This window comes from Cervus canadensis, chromosome 23 (assembly GCF_019320065.1).
Source record: "Cervus canadensis isolate Bull #8, Minnesota chromosome 23, ASM1932006v1, whole genome shotgun sequence".
In the NCBI taxonomy this organism is placed as follows: Eukaryota; Metazoa; Chordata; class Mammalia; order Artiodactyla; family Cervidae; genus Cervus; species Cervus canadensis.
The window spans coordinates 52,973,349-52,988,127 of NC_057408.1; the positions used below are offsets into that span (position 1 = coordinate 52,973,349).

Sequence of the window (14,779 nt, forward strand, 5' to 3'; positions counted from 1 at the left end):
GTTGAATAAATGAATGAATCAGTAATTCCCATCATTCAACCATTGGAATCTTCAGGATCTGAAAGGGAAAAAAATGTTTCCCTTCTGCACAGGTAAAAAATTTGGGGATGATGACTTAGGTACAAAGGAATATATTTCCACCTATCACTCCTAACTTACTGACATCTGACTTACAAATCATCTACACACATCTTGGTTCTCAGTGTAGAACATGGTATAGGTAACTGAGTTATACGAGACTTTTCTTCTTTCATTCAAGTATTCAAATAAAGAGCAGCGGTTTATATAAATAATGCTATTTAATTATTAGTGCCCATCAGGAAGACTCTTGGTTCCCTCATCCCCTCACTAAATCTGATCCTGGATCAAGAGGAAACCATATCACTGTGTTGGCAGCAGTGGCTGGCTGGGTATGGTCCAGTAGCTGACCCTTGGCAGAGCCAAAGTGTTCCTAAATCTGTAGCCAAAAGAGTGGAATGGTCCTAACTTATAATTCCTTTTTCCCCCCCAAAGATATAGGGTCCTGAATTTTAGATAGCTATGGTTTTCGTTATAGTAATACTAGTTTGCTTGTAGAAAATGGGTGAAAAAAGACTCTGTAACTTTAACTTCAGCTACTATCTGATACACAGTTTCTATAGGAAATTCTTTTGGGTGTCCAAAAATAGTCAGTTTATAAGCATACCTATAGAATATAACCTCTTGGTAAACTATAATAGTATTGCCAATATTTTAATTGCATTTAATGTGAGTTTATCATCTCCCTTTGAAACATATCAAGCCAGTTTATGTGTGTCAACATTTCTACTGAAGAGGAATCCGTGAAAGAATTAAGGACATGAGAAAAACAATTTTGCATTTGGGTCTATGGGGCTTTGGGCTTCCCTGGTGGTACAGTGGTAAAGAATCTGCCTGCAATGCAGAGCGATCCCTGAGTCAGGAAGATCTCTTGGTCAAGGAAATGGCAACCCACTCCAGTATTCTTGCCTGGGAAATCCCTTGGACAGAGAAGCCTGGCAGGTTACAGTCCACGGAGTCACAAAGAGTCAGACATGACTTAGCGACTAAACAACAGCAACAACTATGGGGTTTTAAACCTAAATCACAAAGATAAGAAATATCATACTGCTATAACATAAAAATTCTACAAAACCCAAATAATCTAGTTGTAACTGCCAAGAAACATTTCCCTGAATGAGAAAACAATAAAATTTCCCCATCTAATCAATCAGTAAACTTCTCATTCTATTTAGTATTGGTTTCTCATCTGCTGAGCCCCTTCTCAGAGAGGAGCTGTGAGCTGAGAAAGAAGACACACGACTCGGAAGCAGAAGATAAGCCCCACACAGGAGAAGAAGGTGGATGTGATCAGCAACTGAGTGCTCCACCTGCCAAACTACAATGAACAAGGTTTCACTGTGTCCATTAGGAGATGCTCCTCCATAAGAATCAAGCATAACTGCCTCTTAATTTCTTCCATATCCCATCTTGCCTTCACAAATATGCATTCTGGCCAGAGTAAATGAAAATGTACACTTTGAATGTTGCTTTAAATATTTAGTTTCACAATTAAATCTTCCTTGGGGAGAAAGACATGCCTTTGATTTCTGTTGTTATCTCTTCACATCCTATGGTGCCATGTCAGACAGGGCTGAGTTGTAGGGGTTGTAGGCCTCTTTCCCTGTAAATCCAGCCTATGAGGCTACAGTCCACAGGGTAAAAAAAAAGAATTGACCATGACTTAGTGACTAAGCAATAACAATAACAGCATTTATTAATTGCCCACCATAAGCCCACCATTGAACTAGATACTTTACAAAGGTTGGCTCACTGAATCCTTTCAAAAACTCTGATATGTAAGTTTAAGTATCCTCCTTATTCAGATGAGGAAGCTGAATTCCAAGAAATTAATTAACTTGCCCAAAGTCATCTACTTAGTTAAGTATCAGAATAGTGGAATCAGGATTAGAGGGGTGAGGGTAAGATTCCCACCTGGAACACAGACACAGCTGCCCCTATCCTGAATCTAATAATCTCCTTCCAGCAGAGAACACCCTAATCAACACCTCAAGTCTTTACATTTCATAAAACTCAGCTTTAATGTTCTCCAAGTTGCTGATGGGTCATGTCATCTGAAAAATCAACATAATCAAAACAGAGCTCAAATCTGTGTCACTATAATTTAGCCCCCTATCCCAAATCCTTACATATTCCAGTTATATCACTATTTTCAACATCTTTAAACTGCAAATCTCCACTCAGCCCAGGACATCTCCAATAACTAATTACAATCATCAAGAAAGCAGCTGCTACCCTTAAAAACAAAAACAAAAACAAAATCAACAACACTCTGCTGGCTCCTGGGTTTAGGCCCAAGAGAGAGACAAAAGCTCAGAAGCCAATTCACTACTCGAAGGAGCTGCAAATCTAGGAGTATTCACATAAAATGTTTAACATGTAAATCATAAAGTAAATGATCCAGAAAAATGCAACTGGAATTCAGAGGAGAGTTTACCCTGGGCTGGAGTAGTCATAAAACACTTCATGAGAGAGGTAAGATTAGCCTGGGCCTTGAAGGATAGAGCAAACTTTGAAATCATGGTTTTACAAGAAGGTCTTGCTCATGGTAGAACCCTCAAACTGTACAGAAGAATAGGAAGCAAAGAGATGATCCCAGAGTCCCCTTGTCCCAGCTCTAGGAGAATAGGCTGCTGCTGATTCTGTCAACTGGACAGAAATTAAATACAGGAAGGAAAAAGAAACAAAGGAAGAGGAGAGTGGGGCCAGAATAGCACAGTCCTGACAAGCAGGGGTGGTCATGGTAGAGGAGAGGTTTGATGTAAGGACTAACTTAGAAATGTTAGGATGGGGCTGTAAATTAGGAGTTTGGGATTAACTATAGACACTACTATATATAAAGCATATAAACAAGGACCTACTGTACAGGACAGGGACCTATACTCAATATCTTATAATAACCTATAATAGAAAAGAATCTAAAAAATAATATGTATACACACACATATAGAACTGAATCACTTTGCTGTACGCCTGAAATTCACACACTATAAATCAACTTTGGGCTTCCCAGGTGGCACAGTGGTAAAGAACCCAACTACCAATGCAGGAGATGCAAGAGACATGGATTCGATCCCTGGGCCAGGAAGATCCCCTGGCATAAGAAATGGCAACCCACTCCAGGATTCTTGCCTGGGAAATTCCATGGACAGAAGAGCCCGGCAGGCTACAGTTCCCGGAGTGGCAAACAGTTGGACATGACTGAGCACACATATTGTAATAAAAAAAAATCAACTACATTTCAATAAAAATATTAAGAAAAAGAAATGGAGCTGAGCCATGAAGGGAGCCAGCTGTGCTTTCATGAATTTGTCCCACTCACATATCTGAGGACCAACCAACCATGATCCAGGTCTGTGCTCTGATGCAGGTCATGGTTGCTGCTCTCAAGGTCAGAATTGGAGGAGTCTCATAATGACTCCGATAGGTCTTTAGAAAAGTAAATCTATATGCAAGTTGAATCAGAAGAAGGAGATCCCTTAGGCAAGAAGTTCCATTAGGAGACTTCTGAGCACTCCCAACAGAACATGAGGAAGTCTTGAAGCAGAGGACCAGGAGCAGAAGTCACACACAGTGCTTTAAAGCCTAACTTCATGAGGGAGAAATTCAGACCAAGAGACGTTACATGCTGTGCCCAAATTTGGAAAGTGATTAAGACCTTTATAAAATAATCTTTGATAAGAAAGTCTTGAAAGTTAAATGTGAAAATAAAACTTTAATAGTCTACGAGATACAAAAGGGTGACACCTTTACCACCTAGAATTGGCAAAAAGATATCTTAAACAAGTTATCTATAAAATAAAGAGAAGACTCAATCTTCAATCAACACATATTGTTTAAATTTTTAAAAGAATCTTTTCACCCAAACACATTCTAAAAATGAAAAGACAAGCCACTAGTTGGGAGAAGCCCATTGAAATGAGTTTCCTTTCATTTCTAGAATTAAATTACAGAAAATTAAAAAAAAAAAAAAACCTCTGGTATCCAGAATACGTGAATAACTCCCAGAAGTCTATGATTTTTTTTTTTAACAGTAGGAGAGTGAACAATATGTATGCCTATGCATTGCAAAGAAATCTGAATGTTAAGACACGTAAAAAATGGTCAACATTATTAGCAGTCAGTCATTAAACACAGTCATTAACTGCACATTAAAACTACAAGGAGGTACAATTTCACATCCTAACGACTGGCAAAAATAACACACATTATCAAGTGTTGACAATGATATACGGGGAAAAAAAGGAGCTCCTTATAGATGGCTGGGTGGGAGGATAAAACCCTTTTTGATAGGGTTTTTCAATAGGCAAAACCCTTTTTGGTAATTTGGCATCATCTTCTAAATGGTACCAATCCACTCTCTGGCAATTCTCCTAAGAAGATATCCTAAGAAAAGGCTCCTGTGTAAGCACAGGAAGATGTGTGTATGATCCTGCATAGTGGCCTTGTTGGAAAATATCCAAAATGTCCATCAACAGAAGACTGATATGTTATTCACTATTTTTTACACAATGGAATACCACAGGGTGGTAAAAAAAAAAAATGAGTAAGTAATACCTACTCCTATCAGTAGGTTTCCAAGGTGGCCATAGTAGTAAAGAATCCATCTGCCCATGCAGGAGACACAAGAGACATGGGTTAGATCCCTGGGTTGAGAAGATCCCCTGGAGGAGGACATGGCAACCCACTCCAGTATTCTTGCCTGGGAAATCCCATGGACAGACAAGCCCGGTGGTCTACCACCCACAGGGTTGCAAAGAGTTGGCATTGACTGAAGCAACTTAGCATGCAGGTATGCACACATATCAACAAAATACTAATCAATTAAAGTTAAGTAAAGACCACAAAGCCACAAAGAGCATGGTGTTTCTATGCAGACAGAGTTTTAAAACAGCAAAACAAGACAGTACTTGTAGGTACACACATACCTAGCAAAGCATGAGGAAATGCGTGGCAACGATAAACACAGAATTCAGTGTACGGGGTACCAGTGAGGGGAGACAGGCTTGGAGAGACTCTGAGTATCAGCAGTGATTGGGGGTATCAGTCTTTACAGTAATATTTAATTTTCTGTTGTTGCTGAAATATTTCACAATAATTGTCAACTAATAATAAAGAACTGAACAGTAGTTTGAGGCACAGGTATAAAGAAGAGAGTCAAATATCACTTGAAAACTTTCCAATTTTTCACGCCTTCTTTTCTTCCTTTCTGACTTCCCTAGACCTGGGGCTCATCATTTATGCCTGAATTAACACAACAGCCCCCTAACACATCCCTCTGTCCCAATCTGATGGCAAACTGATCTATTCCCATCCATCCCAGAGGCCACTTCTTCATGTCGCTGTCTATACAGAGTCCTTCAGTGCTCCCATCAACTCTAAACATTCCTGTATAGTCAGTAACACCCTACAGAGTGCATCTCTGTTCTTTTCAATCAAATTCACCTGCAGGTCTCAGTAAAAGACACTAGAGAAGCTGGCATAGCAGACCATCTCCCTGAGCCAGGGATCTGCCAAGCTGGCTTGCATCTCCACGTCTTTGTCACAGTTTTGCCTCATCCCTTCCTCCTACTTAACTCCTACCATCTAGGAACGTCCAGCTTAAGACCTTCCTCTTTAGGAAGCATTCTAAAACAATCCCACTCCTTTGGGTTTGATTTTCAGCTGCCCAAGGATTTGAACTAAATTTTGCACTTCGACAGTCTCCACCCTCATGAATACATGGAAGATCATAGAATTTCATTTGCTTGTTTGCCTGTTCTTAGAAAGGCTACATCCTACATCTGCCATCGATCATCTAAATCTCTTGGGATCCTCAGCATCAAAGCAGAATATTTTAAATTATCGATCAAGTAAATGCAAATCTAGAAAAATGATGATGCATATTTTAAAACCATGGGTTATGTCCCTGTTGAGTCTTACATGTCTTCACAGATCTTTAAGGCTGAACAGTGGTGTAACATCTAAAGCAGGGTACCAAGAGCAGGTTAGCATATCTGTGCTGTTGGTCCACACCCTCCGTCATTTCAATACCTTGAAGTGTAGATCAAATATACTACATGCCTGGCCAGAAACTAGTATAAGTCATGAACATATCGAGAAGGCTGTGAACCCATACAATTTAAAAGGGTAGATTCCAACATCCCCTGTGATCAAGAACCCTCCTCCCACAGGTACTAAGTCAGTCCCTCTACAGATATCAGCAAGAAAGTCAGTTGTAACTACTTCTGCCCCCTCCCACTTCCTACCTCTCATCCCTGTGATCTGATTCAACTTATCAATCCTCAATGAACATTTGCATCCCTTCCACTGGCAAGCCCTCTGCTAGCCCTGTTATCCCTTGATCTTAAGGTCTCACAGAGATTGACAAGCACATCAACTGAAAAATGGAATATAAATATGCATCTGACTTAGTGGAGACAGAAGAATGTTCAATCCCGTGGGGTAAGGGGAGGGAAAAGAGCTTGTGCTTAGAATCAAAGGGCAGGGGTGGAATTCAATAAAGGCACTGGGGTGGTTAAGCTCTTCAAATGTTTTGTTTCGAGTAAGGAGGAGGAGAAAGGAGGAGGAGAGGAGGGTTTTTTTTCGGGGGGTGGGGTGGGGTGGGAAGCAGGAGTTGTTTTGTATTGCTTTGTCTTTCTAACCCTTATCTCATTTTGGAAGCTCCCTCTGGTGACCAGGACACCAGGTATAATCACAGTAAACTTAGGACCAAAGAATGCAGAGTTTGAGATTGCAAGGAGGGCCATGCAAAAGTCATGTAATACTATGCTTGGTCCTTACACCATTGGAATACAGACTTACATGCACTCTTTATTCATTCATTTATTCACTCAACCAATGTCTACAGACCACTTACTAAGTTCCAAGGTGCTGTGCCAGGCATCAGTGATATTTCATGAATGGGCAATTCTTGTCTTGGCTCTCATGAAATACACAGCTCAGTGAGGAAGATAGTCGATCAGATAATCACAAAAGACAAGGCATCAATATTTACTATAAAAGGACCATGATAAAAAGTATCAAGCACTGAAATTGCCTGCAACTGGAGGGCTTCATTGAGTCAATGACTTCTCAGCTGAAGTCTAAAGAAAGGAAATAATAATAAGAAACACATTCCTGGGAGTTCACACAGAAAACTTCTAAATGCATCAGTGCTTCAAGGTTCCCCTACAGCGGCTTCCCAGCTCCAAATGGGAAAGCTCATCCCAGTCTGAAACACTGAAAAGGTGACTTGGCTTCTGCCTCAACATCTGCGAAAAGAGCTTCAAGCAGAGTAACTGCCCTGCTTTCTTGCTAGAGTAGTCTGATGAATCATATCAAAGAAGGGCTGTTTGTAAAGTCTGAGACAAGATCAAAATGCCATTTTCCCCTCCAATGGCAGCATGTGTTTTGCAAGGAAATCTCTGCGATATCTACCAGGGAAATTTCTAGTCCAGAAATAGACATCACACTGAGTTTCCACTGAAATTGAAACCCAAAAAGCAAGGATGCCCAAGGCAGGGGTTGTAATCTGCAGGTTACAGTGAGGGTTAACGCCAGTCCTCCTATCAGATATGCATAAACATTCTCCAGTAGTAGAATTAAAAGGGAAGTTAACTCTAGCAGATGTTTTCAAATTAGCCAAAACCATGTCAGGGAGTAAAATGAAGCAGCAGAGCTGGAAATGTGCCTGGAGAGGGAGAGACCTTCCCACAAGCTGCCTGATGGAGCCACTGAAATACCCCTGAGCTCTCCCGGTGAGGATGGGAGTGCGGGAGTGGAGAGAGAGGTCCCAGCACGAATCCTTCTCTCCTAATTGCTCATCCATGACTCCAACGAGACCACTGCTCTGCTGAGTGCTAGGATATCTGCACAGGATCGGGCAGCTCATACACTGCCAAACCACAGTCTTCACACTTGCTTTTTAGGCTGCTGCCTACAAATTCGACAAGAAACGTTGGGAGAAGATACAGAAATTGTCCATGATGACAGAGGAGCAAACTGTGATACGTGAATGTGAAAATGAACAGTTCAGTCTCGGGCAAATCCCAGGAGAAGGGATGGTGTGCATCTTCACAGGAGATCCAGGGCAGCGACACCTAATTCACAGAAACCCCAAACAGGACAATGATGATCCCACTACACAGTGCTCACCTACCCAAGAGGAAAAAAGGCCCAAGAATCTGAGCCAAAAATCTGTGGCTACATAATCCAGAGGGCTTCCTGCTTCCTGGGTGTGAGCTGGGCCCCCACGTGGGCTGTCACTCGTTACCCAGTAATCACCACCTCCCACAGAAGGAGAAAACAATAAACACCACCCAGGAAAAATCTTAGGTCAATAGAAGCAGAGACTATCTCCAGCTTTTCATTGGTACACCAGCTGTCTGGCCCTACCACAGTCCAGAGTGAAAGATGTAACATTTCTGGGTCAGCGTATTTCATATGCAACACCAATCTCTGCACAATCACAGAGGGGAAGAAAAGTCCTCAAAGAAAAGCCACTCACCATGTTTAACCACCTTATAACCAAAATCCATTTTTTTCTGTCCTCCACCACATGTTTTCCTTTTCAGGGTTACCAAAAGAAAAAAAGAAGTAGCCAATTACATAGGGCAGGAGGAGAAAGGGGCAACAGAGGACGAGATGGCTGGGTGGCATCACCAACTCAATGTGACATGAGTTTGAGCAAAGTCCGGGAGGTAGTAAAGGACAGGGAAACCTGGTCTGCTGCAGTCCGTGGGGTCACCAAGAGTTGGACATATATATATATCAGGGCTTCCCAGGTGGTGCAGTGGTGAAGAGTCTGCCTGCCAATGCAGGAGACACCAGAGACACGGGTTTGACCCCTGGATTGGGAACATCTCCTGGAGAAGGGAGTGGTAACCCACTCCAGTATTCTTGCTTGGAGCATTCCATGAAGAGAAGAGCCTGGCAGGCTATGGTCCATAGGGTCACTAAGAGTTGGACACAACTGATTGGACACAACTGAAACAACTGAGTGTACACACACACACACACACACACATACACATGTTGTATGCACAACTGGTATATTATATGTAGCAAATATGCATTTTGCCTAAGCCAAAGAGGTATGTGTTAGAAGAAAAGGAACTGGTAGCTGGTATCTCAAACAATGAGTTATCAGTGGGTGTTTAATAAAGAGGAAGACTGACAGTTCTAAATCCTCCCCTGTGCTAGAAGAACAGTTTAGACCTTCTTAGAAACCCCATCTTTGACAATTCCGGAGAGACCACACAGTGAAAGTCACCTTCATTGGGCAGTAACAGGAAGCAGGCTACACATGCCCTGTGATTAAAAAAAAAAAAAGGAAGAAGGTCAAAGAAGACATTATTCCTTTCTTTGAAAATGAAGAATTACAAGCCCCAAGAATCTTCTGGAAATAAGAGACAACACAAAACATTATGGGGTGCTTTTGAACCTCCAAGTGTATCAGCAACACAAAATTTTTAGAATTCTAGAAAATGGTCTTCTTGTGATTGTGTTTCTATAAAATAAAAATGTACAAAGAAAATAGCATCTCATAGACATAAGGCATAGACTGTAAGTGTGGGAGTCGAGAATTGGAGACAAAGTCCTTTAATGATGCTCCTTTAACTGGGTAAAGGAGAAAAAGAAACAAAAGAACTTACAACTACCATCATTTCCTTAAATTAACCCAGGAGAGGCAAGCGTGGTTTCTATAGAGATGAAATCTTCATGACAGTCTTCCAATGGAATGCCTCCTAAAAAGAGACAGATTCTTCTGCATGGAGCAGAGTTGCTCTGATTAAAGGTAGAACAATTTGTGGGAATGATCCAGAAGACACCATCATGTGAATTTGACTCTGTCATAGAAAACTCACTATGAAAACACACAGTTAGATGGCATTTTATTATTCTTTCTGAATCTGAAATAGTACATGAAATCAAAGTCAGAACACTGAACCCTGTTTTCAGAAGTTGCTATTCAAAGAATATGTTACTTGTCTCAATTGAGTTGTAGCAGGAACTATTACTAGGCTACAAATCTCTAAAGGAGTACTTAGTAAAACTCCATTTCCCTTCTTCACAATTTTGAATTTATACTTAAAAATTAATCAATCTAGATGGCTATGTGGAACAAAGGCATACATACCTAACAGAATTACATCAAAGAGCATGCAATTTGTATTTCAGAATCTGATTCAATAAAATACTTAAGCTTAGACAGACTTAGAAAGTAGAACAACTTACAGTTCAGTCTATGTCTCTGTATGGGCCACATGATATTTTGAGAAGGTGGTCTTGAATTCAATAATCACTCATATCAAGGTTTTAGTCCTGGCGGAACAAAGTTTATACTGAAGGAAAAATTACAGATGCTAAACCAAGAAAATTCCCCACAAGGAATACTCAAGTATTATTCCCCTCAAAGCACAATTGCTAGTGTGTGATTTGAAGAGTTGTCAGAAAATGACTCCATAATTTTTTAAAGAATCTGTTTACCAGTTCATTTTGCCAGTATTTATATCATCTATAATTTCTGAGACCAAATATTTTATTTGGCAAACTAGCCTTAGATAGAAATATACAGGGAAACAGACAGATGTAATTTTCGAAATAGCCTGTATTTGAAGGCACTCAAGTCTCTTCTCATATAAGTAGCTAATAGTTTCTCTTAAGTGAGTCATTTAACAGTCATGGAATTTTAGATCTAGAACTAGGAATATTTCAAGGCAGTGACTTTACTGTAGCAACTTTAAACTGAACTAATACATCCAAGGAAATTATTAACAAGGCCACTGATACTAGACTTGTATGAACTTTTCCTGTTTCATGCCAGAATATGAATTTTCTGAACCAAGGGTAGCTTTTGTCAACTAATCGTTTAAACTTCATATGTTTTGCAAGATATTCGATATTTCTTTACGACTTTGGATTTCCTTTTTTAAAATGTAAGCAAAACTTTATCCTTTGACATTAGATAAATCAGGATACTTGTAACATCTCTTGCCTTCCTGTCATTTCTGTTCAAGTTGGGATAAAGATTGCCGCTATACATGCAAAATTACATAGGCCAATAGAAAGTTGCTCCCTGAAGCCGAAATTCGGCTATAAATAACAGACAAAAGGCAGTTAACTCCTTCCTGTTTTTTTTTTTTTTTAAGATAACAATTTGCAAAATGTTTGCATTTGGTCCTAACATTGCTTTCCTGGCTCTGAACATTCCTCATCCCAGGGTCTGACTACAAGCCAGACTGATCCATCATCACTTTACAAACCCATCTGCGAAGACTATAAAAGCTAAAGCTCCGTCTTCAATTGTTACTTTTATTATACACCTTTCATCACTGTAATTCCATAACTTCACGCGTTATGCTGGGGGGTGGGGGGTGGGGGAGACAGAGAGCAGCGATCTCTCAAGAACAGAACCAGCTCACCGTGTCAGGAGGGGACGGTCTCGCCAGAGTCCAGAAAGGAGATAACCTCTCACTCTCGGTGGCAAGGGGCGGGGGTGGGTGGGGGGCTGTCCCGGCCTTCTCCCCGCCTCAAACCCCCTCCCCTATCCGACAGAAAATTCCGCAGCCTCCTGACCAGGGGGGGAGGCGAGCCCGGGAGCGCGGGGCGGGAACAGCGCCGGCACAGACACTGCCTCGGGCACCTGAGCTGCCTCTTCCCACCGCCTCCCGTGGCCACCGCACCAGGCGAGGCGCGCAGCCTCTCAGCCCTGCGGGCTGAATTTCCATTTTCGCGCCCCCCAGACCGGAGGTCCAACCCCCGCAGCTGCGGCGGCCCCTCCAGGAAAGCGCAATTTTTATCCCGCCGGGCCCAGAGGAGGGGTCCCTGCCTGGTCCCGGCTCATCCAGGCTCGTTCAGTTCCCTGAACACCCGCCGCCCCGCGACTGGCCAGGAATTGGCCTCGGCCTCGGCCGCGGGCAGGGGGCGACTCTCCGGCGATCGCTCCCAGGGACCGCGTTTCTCCGCGTGTCTATCTGAATCTCTGTGTCTCCCTGTGTGCCTCTGTCTCTCTTTGTGTCTCTGCTTCTCTGGCTTTCTCTCTCTTTCTTTCTTGCTTGCTTGCTTGCGCGCGCACACACACACATATTCACACAGGGGAGGGGGCTGTCTCCACTCCCAAAGCCAAAATGTCACCCAGAAAACAAGTGCAACAACTTGCTTCGCCCACGACTCGGGAGCCGGTGGAGAAAGGCCCTGCAGCGAGCAGCCCCCTCCTCCCCGGCAAGGTGCACGGGGTTGGGGGCGGGGGGCGGGAAAGCGGCCGGTGGACGTGCAGGGGACGGCCGTTCGGCTCCCCTCCCCCTCTGAGACCCCGTCGCAATTAGAAATCCGTCCGCTCCCCGGCCTGGGGGTGGGGTGCGGGGGGCGGTTAGTCGCGAGGACCGCACACCCGGAGAGGGGCGCGCCGGCCCCCGGCTCTCCAGGGGTCGCAGAAGTGCGCCCCAGGCGGCGGAAGGGGAAGGAGAAGCCGACTAGCGGTCCGGGGAGCCGAGCCCGGAGTCGCTCCACCGGCCACAGCAGCGGCGACCGCGCAGCGGGGAAAAGCCACCGGGAACTCGCGGTGGCGGCGGCCCGGGCTCCGGTGGCCCCGGCCGCAAGCGCACGCCCCAGCCCCCGGCGCAGCCCGGCGTTACCTTGCCGCTGCCCGCAGTCCGGCCCTCGCTCGCCGCGGCCGTCCGTCGGTTCCCGCGAGCTTCGGAGGCAGGACGAAAGAGATGTCCCCGTGGCTGGGACAGGCTCTCAGCGACGCGAGGCGAAGGACTCGAGAGAGGAGCTGAGGCGGCTGCGACCGCTCCCGCTGCGGATGCCGCCGATTCCCCGGGGCCGGAGGTGTCGGAGAGGCCGGGTCCTCGGGATTGCGGCGCCCGGAGCGCAGCGCTCGCCTCTGGCGCGGAGGCTCAGTGGCGGGACGCGGCGGGCTGGGGCGGCGAGGCTGGGCTGGTCACCCGCCCCTGGGTGCATGTTAATACGGTGGGGAGGAGGAGTCCCGCGCTTCCTCCGCCCAACCGCCGGAGCCGGCGGGCGAGTGACGGCCGAGGCCCGGAGCCCGCGCTCCCACCCGCCCCGGCTACTACGGTGCGGCCACCAGCCCTGGCCCCGGCCCGGCACGTGCGCCCGGGCCGCGGGGAGGCGCCCGGCGTCCTGCGGGTGATGCCCGCTCCGCCTCCGGGCGGCAAGTGCGCTCACACGGGACGCAGAGGCCAGCCCCGCATCCCAGCGAAGGAACCGGGAGGCGGCCGCGCGTTGGTGGGCGTGCCCCGTGCGTTCCCCGGCGCTGCATCCGCGGAGAATGGAACCTGCCCCGCCTCACCTGCCAGCTCTGGTCCCCTAATCTTATCAGGAGCGCTCCACACTTTCTATCACAGGAGATCACGTAGGCGGGTAAAGGGTTTGCCCTTTTCTCCCCATCCTCGGGGTCCCTAGTAGAATTTTTGAAAACGCAATCGCCAGGGAGGAGCCCGGGTTGTGGACCTAGTCTAGACTCACCAGGACCGACGGCTCACACCCGGTGCCCTTACTTCCAGTTATTCCTCAGAGCCTCAGTTTCCCCATCTGTACAACGAAGGCCCTTGGGGGCGGGAGGGAGGATTGTGGATTAGATTACACAATATATATTCCACCGATTTCTCTAGGTATTTAGAGAAAACCAAAAGTAATTAGGGAAATGAATCCCTTTTCTTCCTGTCTTCTGACCTCAGTAAACGCTCAGCACTCCATCTCAACTGCATTTGGGAGCCACGCCCATTCGCACAGGCTGAGGACCACAAGGCCTGAAAGTAAAAAACATCCGTAAGTCTTCTAAGTAAGAACAGAAATAAATATTCTGTGAATAGGTGAGATTTGGGTCAAAGAGAGAACGGAGTCAATCAATTAAGTGTTTATTGAGCTCCTGCTCAACCCACTTAAGTACTAGGTTCTGGATGATAAAAGTTAAAATAGTGGTTAATCACCATCTTCCGTTTTCCCTCTACTCAATAAAGAATGGGCAACTTCACGGAGAAGGTCTGTCCTTTGTCCTACGGCTTCCAGAGAGAACATTATGCCGGAGAGTATATAATCTTCTTTATGTAATTGTACCCATAAACTTATAGCATAATATTTAGCATCTGCTTTGTGTGATATCTAATTATAAATATTAATAGAATATCCTTTTTAAAGAAAACACTTCTAAAAATGCAGAGAAGTGAAAAACAGTTTCCATAAAAATATGACTCAGATAAATAATCACTTTTCCGCAATTTCACTGAGTGATTTTCCATTAAAGAGGGGAAAAAAATCTTTAAACCACTAAACACTCAGAGAAATGGAGGTAAATCCTCAGAATAGTAGTACCATGATTATAATGCTTTAACAAAGCTCCGAAGGATATTGGCAGCCAATTCCAGAGTGACTATGTAGGAGCATTTATTTTTCAAATAAGACTCCATTCAGTTCAGTTCAGTTGCTCAGTCATGTCCGACTCTCTGCGACCCCATGGACCCAGCACACCAGGCCTCCCTATCCATCACCAAGACGCCATGAAAAGGCCAAATACTGACATAGGAAAAATAGCCTTCATAATCTAGAGAGAGCAAACTACCTTGCATTCCCAGATTTGTAAGTATGTTTAATCCACAGAATTTTTAAAGTGGTCACATAAATAAGAAGACCATTATAACTGTCAGGCCCTAAATCAAATTAGGTGACTTCAGTGAATAAATTTGCTTGAGCAGAAAAT

At 44.5% G+C, this 14,779-nt stretch overlaps 1 protein-coding gene across 1 annotated transcript in view; it reads right to left on the minus strand.

Moving 5' to 3' along the window:
* DLGAP1 (DLG associated protein 1) overlaps positions 1-12,814 on the minus strand; it is a 770,938-nt gene extending 758,124 nt beyond the window's left edge. Inside the window, exon 1 of the mRNA XM_043443644.1 lies at positions 12,696-12,814. The gene's annotated coding sequence lies outside the window, so the exon portion shown is untranslated. The remainder of the gene's footprint in view (positions 1-12,695) is intronic.
* Positions 12,815-14,779: the final 1,965 nt, after the last annotated feature.